This window comes from Elaeis guineensis, chromosome 1 (assembly GCF_000442705.2).
Source record: "Elaeis guineensis isolate ETL-2024a chromosome 1, EG11, whole genome shotgun sequence".
In the NCBI taxonomy this organism is placed as follows: Eukaryota; Viridiplantae; Streptophyta; class Magnoliopsida; order Arecales; family Arecaceae; genus Elaeis; species Elaeis guineensis.
Window position 1 is genome coordinate 19541752 of NC_025993.2, and position 16060 is coordinate 19557811.

The 16060-nt window shown below is 40.2% G+C and overlaps 1 pseudogene; it reads right to left on the minus strand.

The window, feature by feature from the left end:
- The window catches only part of LOC105032671 (probable glycosyltransferase At5g25310), a 59356-nt pseudogene that overhangs the window by 1499 nt on the left and 41797 nt on the right, over positions 1 to 16060 (minus strand).

Consider the following 16060-nt stretch of genomic DNA (forward strand, 5'->3'; position numbering starts at 1 on the left):
ATTGTCAAAAATCTAAATAAGTTCACTTTCTATTTACCTATAATTTATATGATTGTAAATAATTAATCTTAATTACCACCACCATCTCAAGTTCTCAACTCATCATGGAGAAGTAAAGAGCAGAAGCAACTTTTCCCAGTCGTGGCAGGAGAGCATGAAGGGGTCGGCCCCGGCGGTGTGATTCCAGAAGGGGTGCTTGGGGGCAGTCGGTGGCGCAGCGCTTGATCGGGGTATGGTCCCAGCTCTGGTCCTTGTACACACCATTTTGGCCACGTTGAAGGGCAGGAAGAATAAGGCATGGGCCCTCGCCGGGTCCCACGTTCTCGCGCCTCCCTTTCCTCCTCCCACCTGCTGCAGCTGCTCGAGCTCCTCGTTGAAGCGGCCCTCCAATATCCCTGCAGGGTCCCTCGTGCACCACCGGCGGCCCCCCTTCCTCGTACACGTACGTACACCTTGAACCGCTTCTTCATCTCCACGTAAATCCTGCATGCCAAGATGCATGCAATTAACGCTCAGATTTTTAACATTATGCCACTATTTATTCCACTATACCATAATTTATAATGATCATTACAACATTTCTAGTAATGGTTATTGTTGCGGCTTGTCTCTGATGGAGTAGTCGGATCATCGTGTTTGACAACAGAACGGCAAGAAACTGATGAAGAAGGTGAAGGAAAAAATCATTTTTTTCCTTGTAGGATCTTTCAGATTTCATCAAATTTGAGACGGAATAATTTTAAAAAATTTTATCCTACATTTATTTCAGATCTAAATCTCTATATCTAATTTTATTATCTGATATTAATTCTAAAATAAATTTAAAAGCACGAGGAAATATGAAATACCTCAAGGGTAATCTGATTACCCTGTAGATGATCGTAGCAAGCCTGAGGTTCTGATTTAGCCGCACAATTGCCTGGCCTCTACCAGTATCCACTCGGACAAGATCTGGATCGTCTTCTCTTCATGAATCTTTACTCTAAAAATTAAAACTAAATCTGATTAGGAAGATCTTCAAAAGTCTTCCTGAAGTTGGAGCAGCAGCTTGTCGAAGAAGTCCTGCAGCCTTCCTATTCAAGGCGTAACCATGCCTTAGACCTTTGCCAGATGGACGTCCAACTCCTTGGACGTGAAGAGGGGAGGGAGAGCTACAGATGGGATGTGGAGAAGAGGAGAGGGAGTGGCAGCTTTTTGGGTTTGGCGCAATCTCTAGAAACCCTAGGCGCAGACAGGGTTTATATAGACCCTACTGCGCTGCACAGTGCCACATCATTTGACCAATCAAAAAATTTTAATTAATTCTGAAAAAATTTTGATTGGTGAAGTGATGTCATCTGATCACATTAGATAAGAACCCAAGCCTCTCTCCAAGAGTTGGCGCCAACATTGGATAAACACAAAGAAAGGTTGGCGCCAACTAGTCCTGTTGATCAAGACTCTCCATCCTTATCCACTTAGGGCGCCCACTTACTTAATCCAATTGGGCTCACACCATAATCTGATTATGACGTCCAATTTAATGTGGTTTGGCATGTGGACACTCCATAAAAATCCTCTAATGAGCTCTTGCCAAGTGGCCTTCAGTTTAAGACCCATATGTCAATATTTGACAGATGTCCTAAAATGAAAATGACAGGTGTCAGGAATTAGCAGGTGTTGTCTTAAATTCATCTCATAAATTAAGACAAGACTTTTCTGAGCTGGACAAGCTTCATTTAGACTGAGAGAAATCTTCTCAAAGTTCTCTGGGTGAGTCAAATCACATTTGGCTCAGTCGAGATAAAAAAGATTATACGAGGAGAAAGTTAGGCTCAATCGTGTGGTAGCATGATTTTTTTGAACCTAATTGGATCTAATCCAAATCAATTGGGCTAGCACAATTGATGACATCCAGATCCTAACCCTTGTTAGTGTGACCCAGTTAGGTTCAATTCTGTATGGTAATGAGATATGTCATGATCTTATCATCGACATCATCGAAACTCCTTTTGATGGATCAGAACTCTTCTGATTCAGACAATTAGAATGATCGATCATCAAGATCATTCTAATTGCTCTCAAAATCTACCAGTGACACTTAGTAGTATATGGTGGCAACCCATCAGAACTGAAGACGAACCTCTCGGTGCAGCTACCTGTGTGATTGAGTTCCTCTATCATAAGTCTCGACTGAATTAGGATTAAGGTGAACTCGTCAAACCCAACATCAGTCATATGAGTTAATCAATTGATATGAGTCCGATGTGAAACTCTAATAGAAAATTTTTTTTCATTATTTCACTTTGCCATGGTCATGGGCTTAAGGACTCGATCTTTCGATCACCATAGGACTACTCCTCTCATCTACCGAGGTTGATAGATCCCATCTTGGTGCGACCTAGTTCCTACAATGAATATGTTACAGCCAACATAAACCTCAGGATTTCGAATGGCTAGAAGATCGAGTTATAGTGTAGTCAAACTATAACACACTCAAGGTGAACTGTCGATACACCTCAGATCAAAGAACTAGACACACAACTGCAGCATCGAGCTAGTCATCGACGAGAAGGTAGACTTCTTTATGACTGCTCGATATGGTCACGCTCAGTACTCTCGTTCTCAAACAAATACCTGTACTCTCACTTCAGTGTCTCCACACCGTAGTCTCAAGATACATCTACCTTAAGGAAGCGATCATATGCCAACTTTCCGGATCGATCACCATCCTCGTGATGATCCTATGGTTAGGAGCTATTTATGAGTTAGTTATGTAAATTCATGCCTTAAATTTTCAACTCTTGAAAATATGAATTGACATTCCTACTAACTTAAAGGATGTATCACAGACACAATGTACACAATGTGATAGAAGAATAATCCATTTATTGATTTATAGTCAAAATTATAAATTTATCCTTAGATTTGTACAGAAATGTGTCAGTCAATCTGGCATCTAGGGCACACATCTAACAAACTCTCACTTGACCTAATGCCAATTGGCTACATATCTAAGTCCCATCTTCTCAAGGTGGGCTTCGATCTTTTGCTGGCCTAATGGCTTTGTCAGTGGGTCTGCCACATTAATTGTGGAGTCGACTCTCTTAACCTTCATCATAACTTTTTTCGAGGTAATCACGGATCAGATGGAATCGCCACTCGATGTGCTTGGACTTCTGGTGAGACTTTGACTCCTTAGCTAAGGCTATGGCGCCATTATTGTTGTAGTAAAGAGGAATAGCATCCGATGACATCACTTCAAGCTCCGCGGTAAACTTTTTGTATCAGAATGCCTCTTTTGCAGCTTTCGATGCAGCAATATACTCTGCCTTCATGGTGGAATCAGCAATTACTATCTGCTTGGAACTCTTTCAGCTAACTGCACCACCATTGCAAATGAACAGACTCCCAGATATCGACTTTTGATCATCTATATCAGACATAAAGTCTGAGTCTGTATATCTCTGAATCTGGAGTTCTCCATTCCTAAAGACTAGAAACATATCCTTAGTCCTTTTCAAGTACTTAAGGATACATTTCATAGAAGTCTAGTACTCTTTGCCTGGATTCGACTGATATCTGCTTGTGACACTCACAGCATGGGCTATATCAGGTCGTATACATAGCATGGCATACATGAGGCTCCCTATTGCTGAAGCATAAGAAATTTTACTCACGCATTCAATCTCCTCAGGTGTGCTAGGACACATCTTCTTAGAGCGATGAATGCCATGTCTAAAAGGTACTAAACCTCTTTTGGAGTTTTTCATGCTAAACTTTTTTAGCACCTCCTCTATGTACATCTTCTGTGAAAGTCTCAGTATCCTATTTGGTCTATCTCTATAGACCTTAATACCCAGTATAAAGGATGCCTCTCCTGGATCTTTCATAGAGAACTCCTTAGACAACCATATTTTGACTGAGGTCAACATGAAAATGTCATTCTCAATTAGGAGGATGTCATCTATGTACAATACGAGGAAGACAATTGCGCTCCCACTGACCTTCTTGAACACACATGGTTCCTCCTCATTCTTGATGAAACCAAATATTTTGATCACATCATTGAAACGAGTATTCCAGCTCCGAGATGTTTGCTTAAGTCCATAAATAGACCTTTGCAGCCTGCAGACCTTATGATCATCATTACTGGATGTGAAACCAAGTGGTTGTTTCATATAGATATCTTCCTCAAGATGTCCATTTAAGAACGCCGTTTTCACGTCCATCTGCCATATTTCATAATCGAAATAGGCTGCAACAGCAAGCAATGTGCGGATGGATTTTAGCATGGCTACGGGCGAGAAGGTATCCTGATAGTCAATACCTTCGTGCTGACTATAACCTTTCACTACGAGCCTAGCCTTGAATGTCTCTATATTTTCATCTGCACCTATCTTTCTCTTGAAGATCCATTTACACCCAATAGGTACAATACCTTTAGGTGGATCTACCAAGGTCCAGACTTGGTTTGAGTGCATCGAGTCAATTTCTGATCTCATTGCCTCTAACCATTTCTCGGAGTCGATCTCTGATATCGCCTGATCATAGGTCTTGAGATCATCACCATAAGCCCCATTTTCCGTGAGAAACATTTTCTCTATATTCTCTTGTATAGTACCTAAGTACCTTTCAGGAGGACGAAAAACTCTAGTCGATCTACGAGGTGGAAAAGGTTGTGTTAGGACTAGTCTGATTGATTTGGTTCCTCAGGTTCTTTAGCTCGTTGCTCTTGGGAGATATTCTCCTTGAGCTTAATTATTCTTTCGGTGCCACTATCTTGAATAAACTATTTTTTAAGAAAAATAGTATTTCGACTCACAATCACATTGTGGTCTTCCAAAATATAGAAATAGTATCCTAATGACTCTTTAGGATATCCTATGAATCGAGCTCTAAAAGATCTGAACTCTAACTTATCCACCTGCTGTCTCTTGATATGAGTCGGACAACCCCAAATTCTGAGATGATTTAGACTTGGCTTCTTACCATACCATATCTCATATGGTGGTAGGAACGATTTTAGATGGAACCCTATTCAATATATATATTGCTATCATGAGACAATGTCTCCAAAAAAATTCAAAGAGATCTGTGAAGCACATCATGGAATGAACCATATCTAATAGGGTCCGGTTTCTCCTTTCTGAAACCCCGTTGAGTTGTGGCATTCCAGGTGGAGTCCATTGAGAGACTATGCCATTGTCCTTAAAATAGTCTAGAAACTTCCGACTAAGGTATTCACCTCCTCGATCTGATCGAAGAACCTTAATGGGCTTTCCTATTTATTTTTCTACTTCATGTCTGAATTCTTTGAACCTTTCAAAGGCTTCAGACTTGTATTTCATTAAAAATACATACCCATACCTAGACATATCATCGGTAAAGGTAATGAAGTAGACATAGTTGTCTCTAACCGGCATATCAAATGGGCCACACACATCCGTATGTACTAGGACAAGTAGGTCTGTGGCCCTTTCCCCATATCCTACAAAAGAGAATTTGGTCATTTTGCCTTGAAGGCATGATTCACAAACTGGATATGACTCGAAAGTCAACAGACTCAACAGCCCATATTTCTCCAATTTGTTAACCCTGTCTTCCGCTATATGACCTAGCCTTAGGTGTCACAAATACCTATCATTTAGATTATCTCTAGGCCTTTTAATTCCTATGGTATTCATATTTTGCTCAATATTAAATACAGATACATCAATATGTAGCTGATAGAGACTGTTACTAAGAAAATTATTTGCAACTTTATTATTTTCATAAAATATGTTACAATGGTCCTTATGAAAGCTAATCACATAGCCTTCTTGTGCTAAACATGAAACAGAAATCAAATTCCTACTTGCTGCAGGTACATAATAACAATCTTTAAGAAATAAATCTAATCCTAACGGTAATCGCAAAGGGTAGGTTCTCACGGCCACAGCAGCAACTCTTGCTCCATTTTCGACACATAGGATCATCTCCCCATCCCTCAGCCTCCTGCTCTCCTCAAGATCCTGCATGGAAGTGCACAAATGAGCACTAGAACCAGAGTCAAGCATCCAACTGGATGTAGAAGAAACCGTAAGATTAGATTCTAAAATGAGCATACCTCCAGAAGGACTATCCTTCTTGTTCTTCAGGGTGGCCAGATACTGAGGACAGTTCCGCTTCCAATGGCCATCTGATTGGCAGTGGAAATATTTTTTCTTTTCAATAGCTTTCTTCTTCGATTCTATCTTCTTCTTCTTCCCATCCACCTTCTACTTCTTCACAGACTTCTTTTTCTTTCCAAAAGACTTTCTCTTGGAAGAAGTCTACTCCACAGTAAGAACTGAGCCTTTTGAACCCTTCATAGAAAGCTCAATCGTAACCAGCATATTCATTAACTCGACCAAGGTACACTACATCTTATGCATATGAAAGTTCATGATGAACTGACCATATACATCGAACAAAGACTGAAGGATCACATCAATCTGAAAATTCTTGTCTAAGATGATACCGAGCTTGTCAAGCTCCTCAAGATTTTTGATCATTATCAAACAATGATCTTGGACTGACTGTCCATCACGCATTTTAGCCTTAAAAAGTCTTTGACAGACTTGATACTTGGCTGCACAACTTTGTTCACCAAACAACTCTTGTAGGTGAGCCAACATTTAGCGGGTAGTCAAAATGTTCTCATGTTGGCACTGCAAGTCATCAGATATTGCATCCAACATATAGTACCTTGCTTTGTTATTATCAACCATCCACTTTTTCAGAGATGCTCTCTGTTCAGCAGTCGGATGTGCTGGCATGGCAGGTGGGTCTTGGTCCAAGACATGAGTCAATTTTTCAGAACCCAGAATAATTTTGTAGTTTCTCAACCAGTCCTTAAAATTGGGTCCAGTCAATCTGTGGGTGTCTAGTATTTTGGTCAAAGGGTTGGACGCAGACATGTTTCCTGTAAAGAGTCAATAGTTTCTTGTTAGATTTTGTAATCAGACTTAACCAATTATTTAGGAGTTTCATTTTTAAACAAATCAGGCTCTCACTATTTTCTCAGATCCCTACACTCCCTAGGTAGAGATGTGAAAATCTCTATGATTAGTGATTTCTAGTGGATGGTGCAGTCTCACCGACTGGCTCATCACCTCACTTAACAGTTATTGGTGATGGGTCAATCGATGAGTGGACAACTCTTGTCCAATGATTCTTTAATCATGGTGCATCCAAAACTTGGTCTCTAATTCATGAAGCTCACCGTGTCCGGAATATTGCTCCAATCCTTAGTCAAGTCAGACCCACCATTTACGCGAATTAGATTCCTGATTGGGTCCCTCACCGTATCTGAAATATTGAGCCCAACCCATCCTCTAATTTGTAGCATCCAATGCCTAATGGACATGATTGCATCTTTCCGGTGCAACTGAGCCACTGTAACCAACCCAGAAAAATCAACCCCGGGAAGGGCTTGCACATCCACAATGGTGGAAGACCTTAGACTTAATATTTTCTTAGGGAGATTTGATTTAGGTCTCATTAAACTTGACATAGTCATAACAATTATGACTAACCTAGTGGCATGGGTTAGCTCGAATTGTTAGCCACCTCTAATTAGAACTGGGTCGACACATATGGCCAGATAAGTGAGACCGGTGGGAGGGATATACCATTAACTTGAAAAGAATGCATTCGAATCGAGTAGCTCTCAATTAAAAATTAGTCGGTCGCATCTACCAAACTTATCTTAGACACCAAATTATCGAACCAGAACCAATTGGGTTAGCCTACAATCCAGGCTCTAACCTTTGAGCCAAATTAGGTCTTAACTTGATCGAGTTACATCTAAATGTGATTCGATCTTGACCCAGACTTAATCTTATTAGGTTGGTCAATTATTAGCTTTCATGATCTCACCTAACCAATTGTTGATTCGATTTGATCAACCGCTAGACCTAATTGAGCTACCCAAGTCCGAACCTAATTTTATGAAAATGACTTAGATATGAAATTCTTAATTTTAGACCTAATTTAATTTCATAAGCTTAATTCATTAATTAAGTCTTGGATTCATAAACAAAACATGTAAAATAAATCTCAAAATTTCAGGATCTAGGATTTTGCAGAAAAGTAAGTTTTGGTTTCTGATTAAGGATGAACGCGCAGCATCCCTACACATCATAAGAACACCCATTGAATGGGAGGAGAGGGCCTTTAAACCCTACTTTGTTCTTATGACCGGACGACCATGAGGAATAACTTAATCAGAAATATAAATTTAACTACCAAACTAGTTAGATCTAAATTTACATATCACATATACAATTTAAGATCTAACTAATACATGCTTTGCATACATCTCATGTATCAAAAATTGATCTAATTAATCATGCTTTCAGATTTAATACATCACATGTAATATCTAAAAAATAAAATTTAAACTGAACTATTCAATATAAAAACTATTCTAGGCAAGTTACTAGAATAATTCTACAACTAGTCTAGGCATGCAACAGATCAATTTTATAAAATAATTAAAATTTTATTTTTTATTTTATGATCTGATTATAATATTTATAATATCAAAAAAATTAAAAATAAATTAGATCTAATTCATATTTTAATCAAATTAAAATATAAATTTACAAGACTATTCATGGATTCAACTAATCTTAGTCTAGTCATGCATCTCATGCATGTTAGATCTTATTAGATTTAATTTTAAATATTTTAATTTTAAATCTTATCATATCTGATATGATATCTGAAATTCTTTGATATCATATAAATTAAAATAAAATTAAATCTAAATTAGATCTGAAATTGAGCCATCAATCTGGCTCTGATACCAGTTGAAGAAAAAAACTGTCTTTTTTCTTGTAGGATCTTCCAGATTTCATCAAATCTGGGATGAAATAATTTTAAAAAATTTTATCCTATATTTATTTCAGATCTAAATATCTAGATCTAATTTTATTATCTAATATTAATTTTAAAATAAATCTAAAACCATGAGGAAATATGAAATACCTCAAAGGTAATCTCATTATCCTATAGATGATCATAGCAAGTCTGAGGTTCTGATTTAGCCGCACAATCATCTGGCCTCTATCAGTATCCACTTAGATAAGATCTGGATTGTCTTCTCCTCACAAATCTCTACTTCAAAAATCAAAACTAAATTTGATTAGGAAGATCTTCAAAAATCTTCTTGAATTTGGAGCAGCAGCTTGTCGAAGAAGTCCTGCAGCCTTCCTGTTCAAGGCGTCACCATGCCTTAGACCTTTGCCAGATGGACGTCCAACTCCTTGGACGTGAAGAGCAGAGGGAGAGCTATAGATGGGATATGGAGAAGAGGAGAGGGGGCAGCAGCTTTTTGGGTTTGGCACAATCTCTAGAAACCCTAGGCGCAGACAGGGTTTATATAGACCCTGCTGCGCTGCGCAGTACCACATCATTCGACCAATCAAAAAATTTTAATTAATTTTGAAAAAATTTTGATTGGTAGAGTGATATCATCTGATCACATCAGATAAGAACCCAAGCCTCTCTCCAAGAGTTGGCACCAACATTGGATAAGCACAAAGAAGGGTTGGTGCCAACTAGTCCATGTTGATCAAGACTCTCCATCCTTATCCACTTGGGGTGCCCACTTAATCCAATTGGGCTCACGCCATAATCTGATTATGGCACCCAATTTAATATGGTTTGGCATATGGACACTCCACAAAAATTCTTTAATGAGCTCTTGCCAAGTGGCCTTCAGTTTAAGACCCATATGTCAACATTTGACAGATATCCTAAAATGAAAATGGCAGGTGTCAGGAATTAGCAGGTGTTATCTTAAATTCATCTCATGAATTAAGATAAGGCTTTTCTGAGCTGGACAAACTTCATTTAGACTGAGAGAAACCTTCTCAAGATTCTCTGGATGAGTCAAATCATATTTGGCTCAATCGAGATGAAAAAGATTATACGAGGAGAAAGTTAGGCTCAATCGTGTGCTAGCACAATTTTCTTGAACCTAATTGGATTTAATCCAAATCAATTGGGCTAGTCCAATTGATGACATCTAGATTCTAATCCTTATTAGTGTGATCCAGTTAAGTTTAATTCTATATGGTAATGAGATATATCGTAATCTCATCATCGACATCATCGAAACTCCTTTCGATGGATCAGAACTCTTCTGATTTAGATAATTAGAATGATCGATCATCAAGATCATTCTAATTATTCTCAAAATCCATCAGTGACACCTAGCAGTATATGGTGGCAACCCATCAGAACTGAAGATGAACCTCTCGGTGCAGCTATCTGTGTGATTGAGTTCTTCTATCATGAGTCCCAACTGAATTAGGGTTAAAGTGAACTCGTCAAACCCAACATCAGTCATATGAGTTAATCGATCGATATGAGTCCGATGTGAAACTCTAATGGAAAACTCTTTTTCATTATTTCACTCTGCCATGGCCATGGGCTTAAGGACTCGATCTTTTGATCATCATAGGACTACTCCTCTCATCTACTGAGGTTGATAGATCCCATCTTGGTGCGACCTAGTTCCTATAATGAATATGTTACAGCCAACATACATCTCAGGATTCTGAATAGCTAGAAGATCGAGTTATGGTGTAGTCAAACTATAACATACTCAAGGTGAACTGTTGATGCACCTCAGGTCTAAGAACTAGACACACAACTGCAGCATCGAGCTAGTCATCGACGAGAAGGTAGACTTCCTTATGACTGCTCGATATGGTCATGCTCAGTACTCTCATTCTCAAATGAATACCTGTACTCTCACTTCGGTGTCTCCACATCATAGACTCAAGACACATCTATCCTAAGAAAGTGATCATACACCAACCTTTCGGATTGATCACCATCCTCATGATGATCCTATGATCAGGAGCTGTTTATTAGTTAGTTATGTAAATTCATGCCTTAAATTTTTAACTCTTAAAAATATGAATTGACATTCCTACTAACTCAAAGGATGTATCACAGACACAATGTACACAATGTGATAGAAAAATTACCCATTTATTGATTTATAGTCAAAATTATAAATTTGTCCTTAGATTTGTACAGGAATGTATCAGCCAATCTAGCATCTAGGGCACACATCTAATAGAAGGACCGCTCGTAAGAGAGAGGGCATAGTCGAGAGGGCCAAAAATGGGAACGAGGGCTTGTGGTACAATGAACGGAGGCAAGGTCAACTCGGACCAAATAGAAAAGTCAGCTGACAGCGTTCGGTGGTAGTAGAGAGACCTACAAGAAAAGCCCGCACTGAAGATGGCTCCGATGAAGATACTCTGACGCTCAAGTCAATTTTTAGCTCAAGAGATAGAGGAGCGGGCGAGGTAGAGTTTTGAGTGCTGAGTCTTGTCATGTGCATACCTTCTAAAGGTCTTTTCTTACCTTCATTTATAAAGAGAGTAGGATGAAGAAGGAAAGGACATGAATGTATTCCGATAACGTCCTGTCATATGGAACCATATAAGGACATCTTTAAATGGCACCGTCAGCAGACATACCTTTTGTCCGACACATCGGCAATCGTGGAGGCGGGCCTTTTCATACGTATATGGCATAATTAATGACTTTATGGTATCCTATCAAGGTGCGGAGTAGAGTGTTTAGGGTATGACCTCAGGATGATATAACTTGATGTCACTCGACATGATCGCATGGTAGCCTCACTTGACCACCCGCTGTTTGGCCAATGTCGATATCCAAATTGGTCACCAGCTGGAGCAAAATGAAAGAGATTGGAAGCGGTCCAGGGTGAGTGACCCACGTGCCAGCAGTCCCGGACTCGATAAGTAGAGTTGGTAAGTCAGGTTGGTAAATGACTGACCTGAAGTATCAGACGCTGTAGGAAGCTGAAGAACCCAATCTATGGATTCGAGCTATCATGACAAGCAAGTACATCGATTCCTCACCGACGCCACTGGAGAAATAGGCTGATCATTGGTCGATACAGTCTTCAATTGAGACTGTCACCACATTCGGATGATATTGATGTTGGACGTTCACCGACCTCAATTTTTAGATGAGGTTGATCTCCTGGTGAGACCAGCTTTCTGGGGGCCACAGTTTTCTGATGAGGTCGGCTTTTTTCGAGATGGGTTGTAAGTTAAGGTCGGTTATGTTATGAGGACCTACCCCAATACTTGTCCCCCAACTCCTAAGTCCGATTACGTAGTCTTCATTGGGTGAAAGGAGTTAACTGATGTGTGGATCTGAGTAACTTTTTCTGATGACCATCCTCAAAAGCCGCATGCAGTGGACTTGTTGTTTTGGGGCATAGGTCGCCATTCTGTAGAGCATCTCGTCAAGTTCAAAGTATGGTGGTTGAGGTAGAAAATGGCCATATCTCTATTTCATTTCAAATCAACTGATCCTCGATTAATTGGGGATGAGCTGACTAACCACAGCTTTTTTCATCTGGGTCTGCACTGCGAACTGAAGCTTGTACTCCAAGAGCCATTTGGCCATAGCTGGCATACTAATAGTTTCTGAACTCCACGGCTCTATTAAACAAGCATTAACTGAATAACGTCAGATTTCACCTAGGTTTAAACTGCGAACTGTAGCTTATACTCCAACAGTCCTTTGGCCATAGCTGGTATGCTAATGGTTGCCAGACTCCATGACTCCGTTAAATAGACATTAGCCGAATAATGTTGTGTTAGGTACCAGTGACCAAATGGCTGATGTCTGGAGAAGTTTCTCGAGTCAGAGGAACATCTCGAGTCGCCTGCCTCTTATAGTGTCAGTTTCATCGAGGTCATGGTCGACTCATTTTAGAGGGGCTTCTTGATGACATCTTAGGAGTTCCTCTTTGGATTTTGTTAGGATGACCTCATTTCTCATCAGTACTGCTGTCGCTGCACCTCAGATTTTGTCGAGGTGACCCAGGTCTTGTCAATGTTTTGACGGCACTGCACCTCGAGGTGACTTAGGGCCTTGACGAGTGTTTTTGTTGTAGCCCACTCAATCATAAAGGAACATCATCACTTGCTGTACCTCGAATCTTGTCAAGGCGGCCTTGGTCTTTGACCAAGGTTTCCCATCGTCGCACCTCGAACCTGGCTGAGGTGGCCTCTAATTCAGTCGATAGTTAAGCCTCCGAGAGTGAGAGTTGTTTAACATAGAATTGTAGGAAAGAAAAATTTTTATTTATAAAGTGTTCCTATTGATAATACATCTGTAGATTCTCGGCATTCCAGGTCCAAGAAATCTTCGTGCCATCTAGGCTCTCGATCTTGTATGCTCCAAGTTGTAGAACTGCTGAAACCTTGTAGGGATCTTCCTAATTCGGAGATAACTTTTCTTGCTCGATTAGTCTGGAGACTTCGGCTCTCCTGAGGACTAGGTCTCTGGCTTAGAAGATCTTGGGCTTAACTTGGAAGTTGTAATAACGAGCTATCCTTTGCTGATAGGAAGCCATCTTCAATTGGGCTTGTCTCTATGTTTCATCGAACAAGTTCAAATCAGCTCATCACTTGTCCAAATTGGTCTATTCATTGTAGTACTCCACCCAAGTCGAAGGTAGGCCGATCTCAACTGGGATCATAGCTTCCATCCCGAATGCCAGTCTGAAGGGGGTCTCTCTGGTCGGGATCCGAGGAGTCGTTAGATAAGACCATAGGATGCTGGAGAGGTTATTAGCCTAATGTCCTTTGACTTGATTGATTGTTATCTTCGAACTTTGTAGAATTATCCTATTAGTTACCTTGACTTCTCCATTGGATTGTGGGTGCCCGATCAAGATAAATCTATGGATGATATGATACTTTGTGTAGAATTGTTCAAACATAACATTGTCAAATTATTGATCATTATCGGTGATGATCACTCAAGGTAGATCAAAGCGGCAGATGATGGATTTTCACAGGAAGCCAGTGGTCTTTCTTTCCATTATCTATGCTAGTAGCTCGATCTCCATCCACTTGGTGAAGTAGTAGATGGCCAGGATGATGAATCTCCTTTGTCCACTGGTAGGTGGGAAAGGATCGAGTATATCGACTCCCCAATGATTAAATGGCCATGGTGTCGAGATGGTCATGAGTTGACTTGATGAAAGTCTTTGGATATTGGCAAACCTCTGATATTTGTCGCACTTCTGCACTAGATTGACATCATCCTTCACATGATCGGCTAATAATATCCTTGCTATAGTATTTTGTAGGATAGTGACTTTCTCCCAAGTGGTTGCCGCAAGTGCCCTCGTACATCTCCTGAAGAGCATAGTCGACTTTGAAGGGTCGAAGGCACTTGAGTAGGGGCAAAGACGCTGACCTGTGGTAGAGTTGGTCATCGATGATCATGTACCAGGCTGTCAGTCTTTTGATTCAATGTGCCTCAGTAGGATCAACCAGCAAGGTTCCATTGATCAGAAACTCAATGAACGGATCAATCCAGCTCAGTTCATGACTGACTTGAACTTGGTGAACTTCCTCCTCGAAGTCAATACTTGGAGTTTCGAGATGCTTGATGAAGATCCTCTCCAACTTGCCACAGTTAGATGTAGTGAGTCGGGACAGAGAATCAGCTCAGGTATTCTCCAAGTGGGGGATATGATAGACCTCGAAGTAATCAAAATTTATTTGTAGAGATCTAAGTTTCTATAGATACTTGGAGAGAATTGGATCTCGAGTCTCATATTCTCCTCGAGATTGTCTGACGACCAGCTGTGAGTCGGTGAACACCCTTCGGCATTTTACACCAAAATCTTTAGCGATCTTTAGTCCGGCTATCAGAGCTTCATATTCAACTTGATTGTTAGAAGTTTTGAACCCAAATCAAAGGACATACTCAGTCACTATCCTATCAATGTTGGTCAAAATGAGGCCCGCACCACAGTCATGCATGGGTGTTTGAGGCTCCATCCATATGTAGAATCCACGCAGGCTCTGAAGTATCTCCTTGAGAGTGGTTATCGACTTGGCTGTCATCGGTTAGAGTGCACTCGATAACAAAGTCGGCGAGTATCTAAGTCTTCGTCAAGGATCGTGGAACATAAAAGAGATCAAACTCACTGAGTTTGACTGTCCAGTTAGCCATCCTTCCCGAGGTGTCTGGTCGTTGAAGTAGAGTCCTCAGGAGGAGGTCGATTAGGCTCTTCACTGAGTGGGCCTGGAAATAAGGTCGCAGTCATCAAGTCATCGTGATAATCATGAAGATCATCTTTTCAATCCAGCGATATTTGACTTTCACCCCACATAGCATCCGACTTATGTAGTAGATCGATTTCTACACTTTATTTTTTTCTCGAGTAAGTACCAAGCTCATGGCTTCAAGAGTCATAGCCAAATATATGAGTAATTCATCATCAGTATTTGGCTTTGTCAAAAGTGGAGGAGAACTCAATTACCACCTCAGATCGTCAAAAGCATTCTGACATTCTTCCATCCAAGTGAAGTTCATTTGCTTGAGTATTTTGAAGAAGGGGAGGCACTATTCTACAAACTTGGAGATGAATCGGCTCAGAGAAGCAACACATCCCATCAGCTTTTGGATATCCCGTCGAGAGGTTGGTGGCTTCATGTCAAGAAACATCTTGATCTTCTAGGGGTTGGCCTCGATGCCTCACTTCATCAACATAAAATTAAAATTTTTTTGATGTGACACCAAAGGCGCACTTAGTCAGGTTTAGTTTCATCCAATGTCTCCTCAGGATGTCAAAAGCTTCCGTCAGATCGTAGATATGGAAAGCAGCTTCCTTACTCTTCATGAGTATGTCATCGACGTAGACCTCCATGTTGCAATTGATCTAATTCTTGAAGACTTTATTAACCAGCCTCTGATATATAGTCTCGATATTTTTGAGACCAAAAGGTATGACTTTGTACCAGTACAAGTCTTTGTTGGTGATGAATGCCATCTTCTCCTCATCTTCTGACACCATCCGGATCTAATTGTAGCTAGAGAAGGCATCCATGAAGCTGAGCAACTAATGGCCCGACATGATGTCAAGCAGTTGATCAAACAAGGGCAGTAGAAAGCTATTTTTCGGATAAGTTTTATTCAAATCAATGTAGTCGATGCATATTTGCCACTTGTCATTAGATTTCTTGACCAT